Genomic DNA, 15,245 nt, shown 5'->3' on the forward strand with positions numbered 1-15,245 from the left:
AAGGAAATGACAAAGAAAAAAAAAAAGCCATCATGAAGAGTGAGCTGTGACCTGTTTTTTCTAAACTCATGTTGGTTGTGGGATGGGTCAGCCATGAGCAATGCTGTGAGGCCTGTCAGGAAGTAGAAGAGCATGAGGGGTACTTTGTGGCAAGAAGCCTCCTTGGACAGCCCCACAGGCCCCCCTGTTCTTTGAGTTCCAGCATTGTATAGCACCCTCTTCATTCTCACTTGTTGACCCATGATAGTGAGGATTTACCTACAAGCTGCTCCCCCTGAATGCAGAAGAGTTGGAAGGAAAAGGTAACAGACATGGAGGGCAGAGAGTGGAGATCTGACACATGGATAACTTGCTGAAGAGGACAGAGCAGAAGAAATAGAAAAAATAAAGATATTATAGAAGAAAACACTGGGCTGAGAAATGAGACATGTATACAAATTGAAAGGGCCCACCATGTTCCAAGCAAGATGAGTAAAATGAGATCTATATCTAGCTGTAACCTGGTAGCATTTGAAAAACAGATTATGAAAAAATGTCAGACACACACAGATATAGAAAGTTAGTGCAATGACTCCCCATCATGTGCCTATCACCTGGATTTTAAGGCATCAAAATTTTGTCACATTTGCTTCATCTATTCCCTTTTCTTCTCTTATTCTTTTTTTTCTCCTTTCCCTTTGTTTTCTTTCTTTTAATTTTTGCTGGAAGATTTTAAAGCAAATCTCAGATAACCCCTCTACATATTTGGTAAACATCTGTAAAAATGTGAGTATTTTTCTCATATGGCTACAATGTTATTATCATACCTAGTAAAATGAACAGTAATCTTTGGTATTGTGTAACAAACATCCACAGTAAAATTTCCTGCCTGCAAGATGCCTTTATGATTGGTTTGTCTTAGTCATGATCCAAACAAAAGTCTCTATGTTGCATTTGCTTGCTATGGTGGTTTTAAGATGCTCTCACATTTTTGGACACTTTCCTTCAGAAGATGGAGACTCCTTCCCCTTTCCTTGAATGTGGGCTGGATTTAGTGACTGTTTTAACAAAGGATAAGGCAGAGGTAACAATATATACATTTCAAGGTTAGGCTGTAGGAGACACTTGGCCTTACCTTTGTGCTCTCTTGGAGAGTTCTTTGTTGGGAAACCCAGTCACCATGTTATGAGGACACTCAAGCAGCCTGCAGAAATGTCCACATGAGGCACTGAGGCCTCATGCCAACAACCAGTATCAACTCTCCAGCCATGGGAGTGAGCCATGTAGAAGAGCATCCAAGCGTCAGTCAGACCTTTGGATGAGTCTGCAGCCCCAGCTCCCATCTTGATGGCAACCTCATGAGAGACCCAAGCCACTATGACTCAGCTAGTTACTTCCAAACTCCTGACTCACAAAAGTGTGAGCTAATGAATGTTTATTGTGTTTTAAGCAATAAAATGTAGAGTAATTTGTCATGCAGTGATAGATAACTAATGGAGTTGTTATTTTAAAGTCTGTTTTAATCTAGTGCACAATCTTCCTTTTATTATTATTGTTTCATGCTATAGAAATAGAGTCAGTTGTTTTTCAGAATGTCCCACCATCTGGATTTTTCTGTTAACTTTCATGTAGTGTATTTACCAGCTCTTCTGTCTTTTCTATTTCCTGTAAATGGAAGTTCACTCTAGAACCTCGATTTGGGTTCAGTATTGTTGGCCAGAATACTTCACAGGGGTGTGTTTTGTGCATGTGATTATGAATATCACGAGGTACCCAATGTCTAGGTATGACGCATATAGGAGTGTTAATGTTGATCAGTGGGTTTCAGGTGGTCTGGCAACATTTTCTAATTTCAAGGATGGAGGGGAAGATTCTACCCAAATTGCAAGCATGTAATCAGAAAAACTAGATTACCTACCATGGGATACACTGGGAATCTAAGAATGTTATAACCAAGGAAGCTGGTTTTTACATGTGAGTGAAGACAACAAAATGACTGACTCTTATGTACAAAAGTTCAGAGATATATACTACATATATTTCTCAGGGGAAAAATACCTTGAGGATATATGCCATTTATTTGTGAATTCAACAAATATCTGAGAAATTTCCATGTGCTGAAGCACTATGCTAGATGGGGGGTCAGAATTTGAACTGTCCAGGAAGGAATGCAATTAAGGAGTTGAGCATAGAGAAGCCATGCATGGCATGAGGGGTCTGGTGGTGACCTGGTACCAGTGACACACCGAAGTCAAAGCCAGCAGTGTCCATCTTCCTGTTCACTGTCTGGGTCTGGCGATTACACTGAGCCACCTCTGGTGGTCCCTCCATCAGGAGTAGCTGACTGGAGTGGGGTATGGAGAGCCCGGGGACCCCTGCACTGTGGGCAGTGCAGGCCTGGGCTGAATTCACTGCTGTCGGAGGACCCGGACATGTGGAAAAGCAAAGAGGAAAGCAGTGGTGGTGGGAAAGCGCAGGATCCGGGGCTGGGTGGGCAGCAGGAAGTGCATGACTGATTTAAGTGGGTGAGAAGGGGAGCACGGGAGGAGGCTGTGCAAGGGGTAGTCAGCAGTACTGGTGAGAGGGTAGTTTTCACAGGGTGTGGGTGGGGAGACAGAGCCTGCTGAGGGACAGGCTTTCTGGAAGTTTCTCGTCCTGTTACTGGGCCTAGACTGGGAAAGTGAAGGAGAATCAAAGCAGCTATGGGGCAAAGAGGCCCCAGAGATGTGCAGGGAGCAATTGAGATGGCACCTACTGGAGCGTCTCCAGCCCTCTGACTCTGTCCAGTGTCTCTTCTTCTGGGAGCTCTAGGGTCTGCTGATTAAGGAATGACCCCCTGTGCAGGGCCATCTTCCTCGGGGCCCACAGTGGAGGCCCAGCAAGGATCAGTACACAGGCCCAGGTTGATACCAGTGCCACACCTCCCTTCTTCTCAATCTAGTAAACAGGTTCAAGGGGTCCTGGCCAATCACAGACTACCTGACAGGTTTCCCACACCTCGGAGCCTGTATGGGGCCTGCATGATAGAGGTACCTGGCTCTAGATTGACCTTAGGGGGATCCCACTCTTAGGACTGAGCCATCCGCTCCAGGTGCCTAGTAGGAAGCATATAGGTTGCTTGTGCCTGAGCAACTGGGGACCATCCTCAGCTGGGGAGAGTGGGCATTTAACAGGTGATGCCTGAGCTGTATCTCTCCTGCCCTCTGGAAAAAAGGGGCTGGAGAAGCTTTTGAGTATCTAGAATCTTAGAATGAGGGAGAGAAAAGAGGACTAATTTTAGAGATAATTAGAAAATGCTTATTTCTTTTGGAGTAAGTCTCTGACCAGATTGAAAGGAAAGCTGCCAGCACCCCAGCAGTGTCTGTCTGCTTCCTCTCCGGTGAGCCTCTCCTTGTGCCTTGGAGGGATGCTCTGTGACTCAGTGGGCATCCCACTGCCGGCTGGCAGCCCCTCTGTCCTGTTTATCTTTTTTCCCTTTTTGTTTATTGCTACTTTTGAGAGAATAGTATAAAGATAACTGTGACCCTCTGACTCCCTTGGCCCCCAGCCCAAGACAAACTCTAAATCCCCAGCCTGTTTTTTTCCTGCATGTGTGTAAACTCCCAGCCTAACAGCTCCCTGAGAAACCTCTCTCCCACTTTTCACATTCTCTATGAAAAAAGAACTGGACCGTGTGTCAGAGTGTTTGCGTTCCTAGCTTGCTGTGTGGCTTTAGGGTATCTCTTGACCTCTCTGGTTCCCTTTGATGTTCTCCTCTTAAGCCTACTCTCCTTATGTAGGCCATAGTGTAGATGGGTGGAGACAGTGTTTTGCATCTTTTCCTGAGTGTAGATGACTTGCTTTGTTTCCATACCTGTCTTCAGGCCAGGGCTCATCCAGTCAAGTCCTGTCCAGACCAAAATGTGAATGGGCTATAACTGGAGTTTCCATGGACACAGATGACTTGATCACAACATCCCCAAGAGAGATTGCCAGTGTTGGCCCCGATATCAGGCAAGAAACAAGTGCCCACCCTAAATCGTGCCCATTGTTTTTTTTTTTTTTTTACCCCTTTTCTCTGTTGATTCTATAAAGGGAAAATGGGCCAGCTGTCTGCCTGCCCCACATACAGACTGCCTGGGATTTCTCGACAGATCAGTATCAGAGGCCATCTGGCCCTAAAGTGTTCTAGTCAGGTCCAGAGTCTGCATCCACTTCCCAGGGTCCACCTCCCGTCTCTTTTCTTCTCTTCGACACATCTAATTCTTGGTTATATTTCTCCTTCTTTTTTTGTTGTTGTTTGCTTCACTTTCTGCCTTTCAAGTTCTACTGTGTTCTCTAATTGCTCCAGAAGCCAGACAGATGGGCTGGTTTTTTTAGCCAAGATGAAATTTAAAAATCATCTCAAAGTAAATGGAGGCTCAGATGTGTCAGTTAACTTTGCATGCCTCTCCTCGATGGCTGGTTTGCCATCACAGGAACTTTCTATTTTTAATCAGCCATCTGGGCCTGGCCATACTTCCTTCCAGAAAGCGTCTAGCAGCTTTGCTGGACTTAATGAAGGACACTGTTGGCCAGGAATGGCCAGCTGGGAAGTGAATTCTCTTGACTTGTGCAGAATCAGGAGTGATTTGGGTTGGGTCCAGCATACCAGGTCATCCTTCTCATCATCGTGCAGTTGTGGGACCCAAGGCCTCAGAGGGCAACGTGCTAACAGGATCACACAGCTGGGAATAAAAGTGAGGTCTCCTGAGACCCAGCTAGCTTACTTTCATTCATGTCATGAAGCCTGACACAGAAAGGGCTTAATAAGACATGGTTAGAAGAAAAATAGATGGTTCTACTTCAAGAGGAATATGGAGAGTCTTGATGAGGGGGCACAGTTGAGAGAAGAGAAATTTTATTTTCTTCACTTTGGAACTCCCTGGCCACGGCCCTGGAAATAAGGAATGGCAGAGTTATATCTTCCCACATGACTTTGATATCTGCCTTCAGTCTGTCCATATACCGGAAATCAAGTCCAAAAATGACTGCTTCAGCCAGACTAACCTCACATGAATCTCATTCAGGCTCCCACAATCAAAGTCACTTTACTAGTCTACTAACTGAGAAGTGGACAAGCAGTCTACCAGATGGCAGGTGGTCACATTGTGTTTTCTGGGGCCATGGAACTGCCAGAATTGTCTGAAGGTTGTTTGGTGAGCCCAGAATGAGAGTCAAGAGTGTCAGGCGACCTCAGTGCTCTTCCCACTGAGCCTACCCTTCTGCTTGAGAGATTCTTTTCTCTCAAACCCAGAGCCAACTCTTTGAAGAACCTAGCATCTTCCCTTCAGGATTGGGGGATAGGGTAGTACAAAGGGCAGGACTCTAGATATCTCCTTGCCTTCTGAATCATATACTCTTGAAATTTTCTTTCTTTTTCATCTTTTCTTCTCCCTCATTTAGTAAGGTGTGTTGGTGGTGGGTAAATTTACCATTTAGTCTGTAGGTGGTTGAATATTGAGGTGGGAGGAATGAATGTTATCCAGAGATCTTGGGCTTGAAGTTAAATGCAGTAACTAGAAATGGTTTGGGACTGTTTCCTTTTGAGAAGAGATGAGATGGTAATACAATGTTAGGCGTTGGGGGGGGATTTTTAAAAGTATATGTGGAAAACCTCCACAATTAATACTTATTGGGCACTGATTGGGTGCCAGACACCGTGCTAACATTCCACATGAATTATTTACTTAACCTTCTCAGCAACACTTAGTATGGATATTATACCTGTTTTACAAATGAGGAAAGAGATGTACAAAGTTTAGGTAGCTCTCCCAAGGTCATGCATTGGTCAAGTCAGGATTCAAACCTTGACAGTCTGCCTCCAAAGTCCTTCAGTTATATGGCTGCTGGGATGGGGGTATGAGTGTGTGTGTGTGGGGGGGGTGTGTGCGTGTGTGTTCATGAATCTACATATGCAGGAATTCATGTGCCAAGCAACCAAAGGGTTGTATGTGATGGGGTTCTTTTATTTTCTTTCCTTTTTCTGGTAAGAGCACCCCTCTTGCCTTTCAGGGACCTTTCCCTACCGAATTCCAGAAACTGTTCTCCAAGCTTCAGCACGTGGCTGAACTGGGCCTATCAGACCCTGTCTCCTGGACTTGGAATGTAGAATGCAGTTGTCCTCAGAGCTGTTCCCCAAGGTGGTGGCCTGGGAGCTCTTGTCACCTAAGGCAGTTCTTGGGCCAATTTATTCTGTGTTTCTGAAGACCTTTGACTATCTGAGCTATACTTTATCCTTCTAATAAATTCCTTTTTTTTCTCTTCTTTTCCTTTTCTCTTTTCTTTTTCTCCTACCCCCCCTTCCTTCTCTTCCTTCTTTCCTTCTGAATACATTGCTTACAAATAAAGAACGTTATCTGATATTCTCTCTACTTCTTTTATTCGGTTAGACATCTAGTCTGACTATAGATCATTTTGCCATTTCCAAAGAGAAATGTACCACATTGAGGGTCATCGTATGTCATGCAAGCTGATTCTAGTTCCTTCTAACAAAGGATTTTTCCTTTAAGAATCTAGGAATCATATCATCCTGCCAGTTGTATCTTTTTAGTCCTATTCCTTGATTCAGAGGCATCTTCCTTAGGAAGCATGAAGTCCAGCTTCCAGTGATAAAGCTGGGTGGACCTTATTTACCCCAGCACCTGGTTTCCAAATCATATGTTAGTATGGGTCCTTCTGGGAAGGTTTTCTGGAGGCTACTTCCCTGGTTGAAGGCACACAGATCTCCAGGCATACTAACTGCAGAGGCACTGCCTGGGATACCTGGGGGCTCTGAACCTGTACCTGGGAGAGTTTTGCTTCTACAGCTTCTCACTGTAGGCCCTTGAGCAGTGGGGGCCATTTGGCTATGCAACAGTGGTTTGCTGAGTGCTCAGAATCTGCTATGTGATAGTGATGATCCCTTTTTTGTTCACATTTCTGTCTCAGATAGCTACTCCCAGGCTTGGAACAGTACAAATCTGTTGTACTGTTCAAATCTGACTGTAAAGCACAGCTCCCTGTAAACAGGCTAGAATGCTGTCTCTTCTGTAGGTTCTGTCCTTGTGTTGGGTCAGGCTGGGCAGCTGCTACTGTCATCTTGGCCCCTTTTTACCCCACCCTTCTCTCCTTAAATGCACAAAGGGCCAGCAAAACCTGTTCATAAGTTACCAGTGCTCCTCTCTTCCCATCGTTTCTCCACTACACCCTCAGTTCTTAGTCGGGCTTCAAGCCTTGGTGCTGGGTTTCCCCAGGCCAGCAGCAGCCCCCATGCTTTTGGCTCACCTGATGCTGCATCCTGAAATCCTCTCCTGCTCCCTGGCTCCTCACTGTCTTCATGACGCTGAGTTCTAAGGGTTACTTCAGTTTTCTGAAACAGGATGGCCTTTGATTCATACAGAACTTCCCTTCTGATTCTAACATGGAATGGTTCCAGGATCTAGATTTGGGCAGAAAGTCTGTGTCCTGCTTTGCAGTCTTCCTGGCCTTAGAAGCTAAGGTGTTGACTGGGCTTTTACTTCTTTGACCCTGAAGAGGCTCCTTGTCCTACCTCAACCTTGTAGGGACGTCTCTCCCAGTCCCTGGGCTCTTAGAGAAATTATTCACCAATTGTCCCTTTACATTTAGCCTCACGCCACAGCCCTTGGTGACTGCTTCCCTGGTCCGCCCAGTGGGGAGCTGGCTGACATGTTGATAATTTTCTCCTGCTGGTCTTCAGGATGCATTTATTATATAGATACAGCTTTAGCAAGATGACAGCTTCAACAATGGAAGAGGAGGACTTTTTTTTTTTTTTTTTTTTTTTTTTTTTTTTTTTTTTTTTTTTTTTTTTTTTTTTTTTTTTTTTTTTTTAAGTTTAAACTAGTGTTCTGGTCTGTCTGCAATGATTCTTTAACTCCTCAGAAAGTAACTGTCTGCATTTCAGCTTGCGCTAGGGTCAAGCTAAATCTCCTTATAGTCATTAAAATGCCTTTTGTTGTTGCAAAGTTTGCTGCCTGGTAGAGTTTTTCCATTTCATTTTCTGTCCTGCTACTTCTGAACATTGATTGGTCTCTGGGTCCCTGCTTCTTCTCTTTGTCTGGGACATAGTTAGCTCTGGATGTGGGATGTGGTTTGTATGATGTGAAGACATGGTTGAGAATAAAGTGATCGTTCCCCACCTGCCACCTAGCTTTCGAATGCATAGTTAATACACCGACATGCCACAGTCTCCAATTTGCAGCTCGGCAATAATTCAAACATTAACATAGGAAGAACCAGACTTTGAAAAAAATGAAACTGCTTTTATGTGAAACAGCGCTTTATCTTGCATATGAAGTGGTGATATGCCTTTCTTAATTTCATTCAGCAAAGGAAGGGGGCATAAGAAAGAATTGTTCAAACTGGTTTTATTTTCATTATTTGAAGTCTGATTGGTTTTACAAATTAAATCCCTTCATACTTTTTTGAAGCTGAAGGTGCATTATTCAGCTGGGATCCTTTTCCTGCACAAGGGGCTCTATTTGAAGCCGACTGGCCTGCCCCTCTTGAATCTATCCCTTTGTTATTTCCAGTGCACACAATACTAAAATATGTTAAACCCCACAACTGAAAGAAATGCCCCTAGAGCCACAAAAACCCCCTGTGCCTTCTCCTGGCTCATTCATGGGGATAAAGAAAATTGAGAGAATTTCAGTAGCAGCAACATCTTCTGGAGGAGAGTGAGGATGGCTATGCCATGGTGAAATTAAGCTCCCCGTAAAGGACAAAGATGGAGAATCTTCCTTTCCTTACAGATGGGGAACCACCAGCTTCAGGACTGCTTTTGCAAGAAGAATGTTTCAGGGACTGTGGGGCTTTGCTGTGCTCAGGGTTGATGGCACCTCTGGTTACCAAGTATATACATGTTCAGCACAGCTGCCTAATCTAGGGTTCTCAGTAAGGTCTCGATATGTAGCATGGCTGAGTTGAGTCATGCAACCACTTTTTAGCCTGGCTTCCCTTGTATGTGTGGGTGAGATGGGCTCAGGCACAGGAGTCAGGCACTGGATCACTGACTTGCTCATATGGGTATCATTTCATATGGGGGAGATACTATCAGCTACGCCTTGATATTTTCTCAGCTAATAGTAAGCAGGATCACTCAGCATTCTGGAGAAGGTAAATGTCATAAGGATGGTCTGATGTGGTAACATTGTTTTTAGCTGGCTTGACCTGGACTCTGGCACTCTTGAGACAACAAGAGAATGCTGCTGAGGGGTGACTGTCCTTTCAAGCTTTAAACTCAAGAATGACAAAAGTGCCAACAAAATTCCTGATCCAGACCCTGCCCTCTTGTTTTTCCTAAATGGGGTCTCCCTAGTTTCAACAAATGGAAATCCACCTGATGCCAAACATAAGGTAAATTGCTCTTTTCATGTGACTGACTGTGGTTTTGGAGTCATGAAGACATCTTTGGTCCCACACAACCCACCCTCTTTCAAATATTATAAAAAGCATTGTTATTAACAACCCCTTATATTGGTGTAGAGCTTCATCCTTTTCAAACCTCCTCATCCATCATATTTTATTACCACCCTCCACACTCCTGCGAGTACCCTCACATGGTCCAGGCCAACTCACCCAGAGGCGAGAAGATTTTATAAAAGATAGGAGTGAGGTAGAGGCAAGACTTTGAAGGTTGGTTATCTCTATGATTAACAATGTAAAAGTGTGACATGTGTATCTGAAAGACATTCCTCTCCTAAACAAAACCAATCACAGATCTGAGGAGTGGGTGGATCCTGGAGAACACATCTCTGTGTAGAACTGTTATTTACTGACAGACTAATACTGCATCCTGGTAATAAGCCATTTTCCCCATCACTGCACAGAACTAACCAACCTCCAACCTGCATCTAAGTTTTCATCTCTGGGTCTAGTTTCAGCTTTTTTTCTGCCACAGTCAACACAGTGAAACTTACCATATTTCTAAATACCTTTTAATAATGGTATTCTAAATTTTATATGAAAATGGAAAGAACTGAGAAGAGCTAAAACAATTTTTTTTAAAAGAAGAACAATGATGGAGGGCTTACACTCCCTGATTGAAAGGCTTACTATAAAGCTACAGTAATCACGATGGTGTGGCATTGGCATAAATATGGACACATAGATTAATGAAATGGAATAGGGTCCAGAAATCATCCCTTACATAGGTGGTCAATTGATTTTCAACAAAGTTGCCAAAGTAATTTGATGGAGAAAGAGTAGTCTTTTCAACAAACGGTGCTGGAGCTCCTGGATGCTCATAAGGAAAATAATGGACCTCAGCTTTTACTTCATGCCATGCAAAAAATCAACTCGAAATGGATGATAAACCTAAATGTAAATGCCAAAACTATAAAACCTCCAGAAAAATTAGGAGAAAAATCATCATGACTTTAGGATAGGCAAAGATTCTTAGGACACAGAAACCAAGAACCAGAAATGATAAAACTAATAAATTTGACTTCATGAAATTAAACTATATTCTTTTAAAGACACTGTTAATGAACAAGCTACAGATTGAGAGAATATTTTTTCTTTGTGAGATGGCGTCTCACTCTTGTCACCCAGGCTGGAGTGTAGTGGCACAATCTCAGCTCACTGCAACTTCTGCCTCCCGTATTCAAACTATTCTCCTGCCTCAGCCTAAGTAGCTGGGATTACAGGCACCTGCCACCTGCCACCATTCCCAGCTAATTTTTGCACATTTAGTAGAGACAGGATTTTGCCATGTTGGCTAGGCTGGTCTTGAACTCCTAACCTCAGGTTATCCACCTGCCTCAGCCTCCCAAAGTGCTGGGATTACAGGCATGAGCCACCATGCCTGGCCGAGAGAATATATTTTCAATATGTATTTCTGGCAAAGAGTTTGTATTTAGAATGTAGAATATTCACAACTCAATAATGCAAAGACAATCCCATTTTAAAAATGGGCAAAAGGGTGATGTCAAGAAGTGACTGACTGCAAACTCCTAGTGTTCTTCCCCTCCCCCACCAGGAAAACACAAAACAATTAATAAATACCTATATTTCAACCAAAATAACTAAAGGAGAGCTCTGGAGAACAGCAAAGAAGCAGCAGAAATCTTGTAGAGCATAGAAATCCAGGATGGTCATATAGCAAAGGGAAGGAAACACCTTGCCTCTGCCACCTGGTCTCCTCAGTTGAGATCATCTTGACACCAAGAGGGACTCCTTTCTGCAGGGAAAAGATAAACAAGAGGATATCGGCAGCTTCTGTCACCTCCACAGATACCTGCAGTCTTTGCTACCAAAGACTCTTATAGGCTCTAAGCCCAGCTGAGAGAGCTCTCCCAGGGCCACATGCTGAGTTACCCTCAGAGAGGGAGCCGGCACTATTCTCCCAACTTCCACTGTGCCCCATGATGTGACCGCACTGTGCCATATTGGAGTGGGAGCCACTGCTGGGGTGTGTCCTGCTCTAGGGCAAGTAGCCATTGTACCACTCCATCCTTGAGGATGGCACAGCCTGTCCACCTTTGCTATGACTGCAACATACCCACCTGGCAGTATACCGTCCCTGAGCTAAGCTGTTGCTATGCCCTAAGCCCGAGGGCCAAGCTACCATGGAGCTGCTCCATTCCCCTAGCCCAGTTGCTGATGCCCTTTTAGGGATGAGCTGAAGTGGTTCCCCAGCCAGTGTGGACCTCAGGCCTCCAGCACATTGGAGTAGTTGGGTTCCTCAGTGCCAGAGCTGGCATGATGGCCCATCCCCCAGGGATGAAAAGTTTTCACTGATCCATGTAGCCATACTCCCTGGGGCTAAGCAGATGCATGACCTTGTTTCCCAGGGAATCAGAGCCTTGGCTGAGCAGTTCCACTCTGCCCTCTAGGCTGAACAGCCACAGTGCCCTGCCTACCTGGAATTGGACTAGCAGCCCCATTGTCTGAGCTGCTGAGGCACCCCGCCTCTCTGAGGAGTGGAGTCATTGCTGAGCTGCTTCCTTCCTGCTGGTTCATAAGCCACAGTGATAGCTTGCCACTTTTGGGTCCTTGCTGCTCCTGCACCCGGCTTCACAGAGCCTGGGATACTGCCATGTCTCACTACCCCAGAGCCCAGAGTCACCACTGTGTGGTATCTCATCACCCAAAGGCCAAGCTGCCAATGTGCCATATAAATTCTGGGTCCCAATTTATAGCTATGTTCTGATCCCCAAGGCCTGAGCCTTTGGAATAACTCTTCTTCTCCAGAGCCATGCTATTGCTGCCCTCCTGTACTGGGGTCAGAACCACAGCCATATCCCAGCCTCCTGGGCCCAAGTATCTAGACTGTAACTCAGAGCAAAGATCCTGGCTTAATGGAATAACTACCTCCACTTGTGCCTCAAAGTGAAGCTGTACATCACATCCCAGGTGCTACACTATTTTCACAAGATCCTAAACCCAGACCCTGGCTCCACAGCTGCTCTGTGCATCTGTACATTAGAGCCCAGTGCTGCTGCAGCTGCCAGTATACCCTGTGAGACCCAACACCAAGAGAAATCACCTCAGCTGTGACTCCTAACTGGGGAATACAAGAACAGGAGGATCACTAAAGCCTGTGACCTAATACATATGTCGCCACCATCACTGTCACAAACTTCTGTAGCTGAGACCACTGAGGCACTTGCAGTCATCACTGATATTGATTACAACTGAAGAAGCTGCATGGAGTCTACATCCCTTTGTCAACATGAAACCAGAGCCACCATAGCCTGCCCAACCAAAACCTCCAGGCACATCTGCAGATGAAAGTCTTGCCCTCTTAAATCCACTCTGTAAAGCTTGGGAGAGCTGATTGTACCACCAGATGTGCAGACATCTATTCAGGGACACAGAAACATGAAAAAGCAAGGAAACATGACACCACCAAAGGAGAACAATAATTCTCCATTAACTGACCCCAAATAAATGAAAATTTATGAGTTGTCTGAAAGAGAATTCAACATAATGATCTTAAGAAGATGCCAGTGAGACATAAGGGAGTATAAACAGACAACTTACTGAAATCAGGAAAAGAATTCATGGTCTGAATGAGAAATTCAACAAAGAGGTGTCATTAAAGAGAACCAAACAGAAATCATGGTGCTGAAGAATTCAATTGATAAAAAGCGTACAATAAAGCAGTGGTCCCCAACCTTTTTGGCACCAGGGACTAGTTTCATGAAAGAGAATTCTTCCACAGACTAGGTGGTGGGGGGATGGCTTTGGGATGACAGTTCCACCTTAGATCATCAGTCACTAGTCAGCTTTTCATTGAGCCCTCACATGTGCAGTTCACAATAGGGTTCACACTCTTATGAGAATCTAATGCCCCTGCTGATCTGACAGGAGGTGGAACTCAGGAAGTAGTGCTCACTCACCTCCTGCTGTATGGCCTGGTTCCCAATAGGTCATGGACTGGTACCAGCACACGACCCAGGGGTTGGGGACCTCTGCAACAGAGAGCTTCAACAGCAGATTAGATCAAGCAGAAGAAACAATCTATGAACTTGAAGATAGGTCTTTTGAGATCACTGAGTCAGAGAAGAAAAAAGAATGAAAAACAATGAAGACAGTCTATGGTACTTACAAGATACAGTTAAGTAAACAAGTATTTGCATTATGGGAATTACAGAAGCAGAAGAGACAGAGAAAGGGATACAAAACTTATTTAATAAAATAATTGCTGAAAACTCCTCAAGTTTTCAGAGAGATGTGGACATCCAGATTCATGATTCCAAATAGATACAAACCAAAGAGGTCCTCTCCAAGGCACATTATAATCAAATTGTCAAAAGTTAAAGACAAAGGGAGAATTTTAAAAGCAGCAAGAGGAAAGCACCAAGTCACATATAAGGGAACCTGCATTAAACTATCACTATATTTCTCAGCAGAAACCTTACAGGCCAGAAGAGACTGGGATGACCTATTCAAAGTGCTGAAAGAAAAAAACCTGACAGTCAAGAATACTGTACCCAACAAAGCTGTCCTTCAGAAATGAAGGGGAAGTAAAGTCTTTCCCAAATAAGGAAAAGCCGAAGGAATTCATCACCACTAGTACTACCTTATAAGAAATGCTTAAGGGGTGTTCTTAAAGTGGAAATAAAAGGACAATAATTACCATCATGAATATATATGAAAGTATAAAACTCACTGGTAGAGGTAAATACACAGTCAGATCCAGAAAACTATAATACTGGTGGTGTATAAATCATACAAAATTTCTATTATAAAAGTTAAAAGTCAAAAATAAATAAAGCTACAATGAGTTGTTAAAGAATATACAATACAAAAAGATGTAAATTGTGGCATCAAAAACAAATTGTTGTAGGTGGAGGATAAAGAAATGGGCAAAAGATATTTGAGCAATTGTTTCACACACAGTAAATATGTGAGTGGGGAATAAGCACACAAAAAGATGTTCAACAGAATTAATCAGTAAGAAAATGTAAATTAAAACCAGAAGGAAGAAAAACTGGTTTCAAACCCTGGCCAGTGGCAGGCAAAGAGTAGGCACTGGTGGCTGCTATACGAAGTCTGCTTATCTGGGAAGGCCCACTTCTTGTTCAATGGATGATGGCATTTGAGCCAATGACAAAAAAGGATCAGTATAGCATTTTGGGGGGCAGACTCCAATGTGTCAGGCCTAAAACAAAAGTATAAAAAACTTCTATTAATATACCATCCAGATTAACAAAGTACAGATGTGCCACCAGGAATAGTGGAGGACTGTATATAGAAGTTCATTGGAATTGATTAGGCTTGGAAAATTCTAGGAAATGAAGAGAAAAAAAGAGAATGGTCCTCAGCGGCATGAAGATGATCTAAGAAATATAGAACCAGTAGATGCTCAAGTATATCTTGAAAAAGTGTCTTGGAAAAAAGATGATGACTGTTTTTCCCCGAGTTGCCAATCTGGTAGAAAACACAGTATTTCCAAGGATGAAGCAGAAGTTAGCCCATTTTCTTGTGATACATGTTCACTATAGAACTTCTTAATTATTGCTAAAACTCTTCACTACTTGGAATCCTTGTCCTGTGTATTTGAACATGGTGAGGAGGGGCCATTTGAGCCTTGTTCACTCAAGGAATTAGATTCTATTTTTGTTAGCCCTATCATTTGCAATGAAAATATGATCGTGAAGCAAATCCCACCTCAGATTAATGGAAAACTAATTTAGTTATTTACGTGTATTGATAGTTTGTATTTACAGGTTGCCAGAAAAAGAACTTGAATTACAAGTTATAGTTAGTGCATTCCAAAGGACTTTTTAATAATT

General features: G+C 43.6%; 1 pseudogene; it reads left to right on the forward strand.

Annotated features, from left to right (window-relative positions):
- The first annotated feature begins 14,538 nt into the window (after positions 1-14,538).
- On the forward strand, positions 14,539-14,954 carry LOC108307150 (annotated as a pseudogene).
- Positions 14,955-15,245: the final 291 nt, after the last annotated feature.

Source organism: Cebus imitator, unplaced genomic scaffold, assembly GCF_001604975.1.
Source record: "Cebus imitator isolate Cc_AM_T3 unplaced genomic scaffold, Cebus_imitator-1.0 Scaffold76, whole genome shotgun sequence".
Lineage (NCBI taxonomy): Eukaryota > Metazoa > Chordata > Mammalia > Primates > Cebidae > Cebus > Cebus imitator.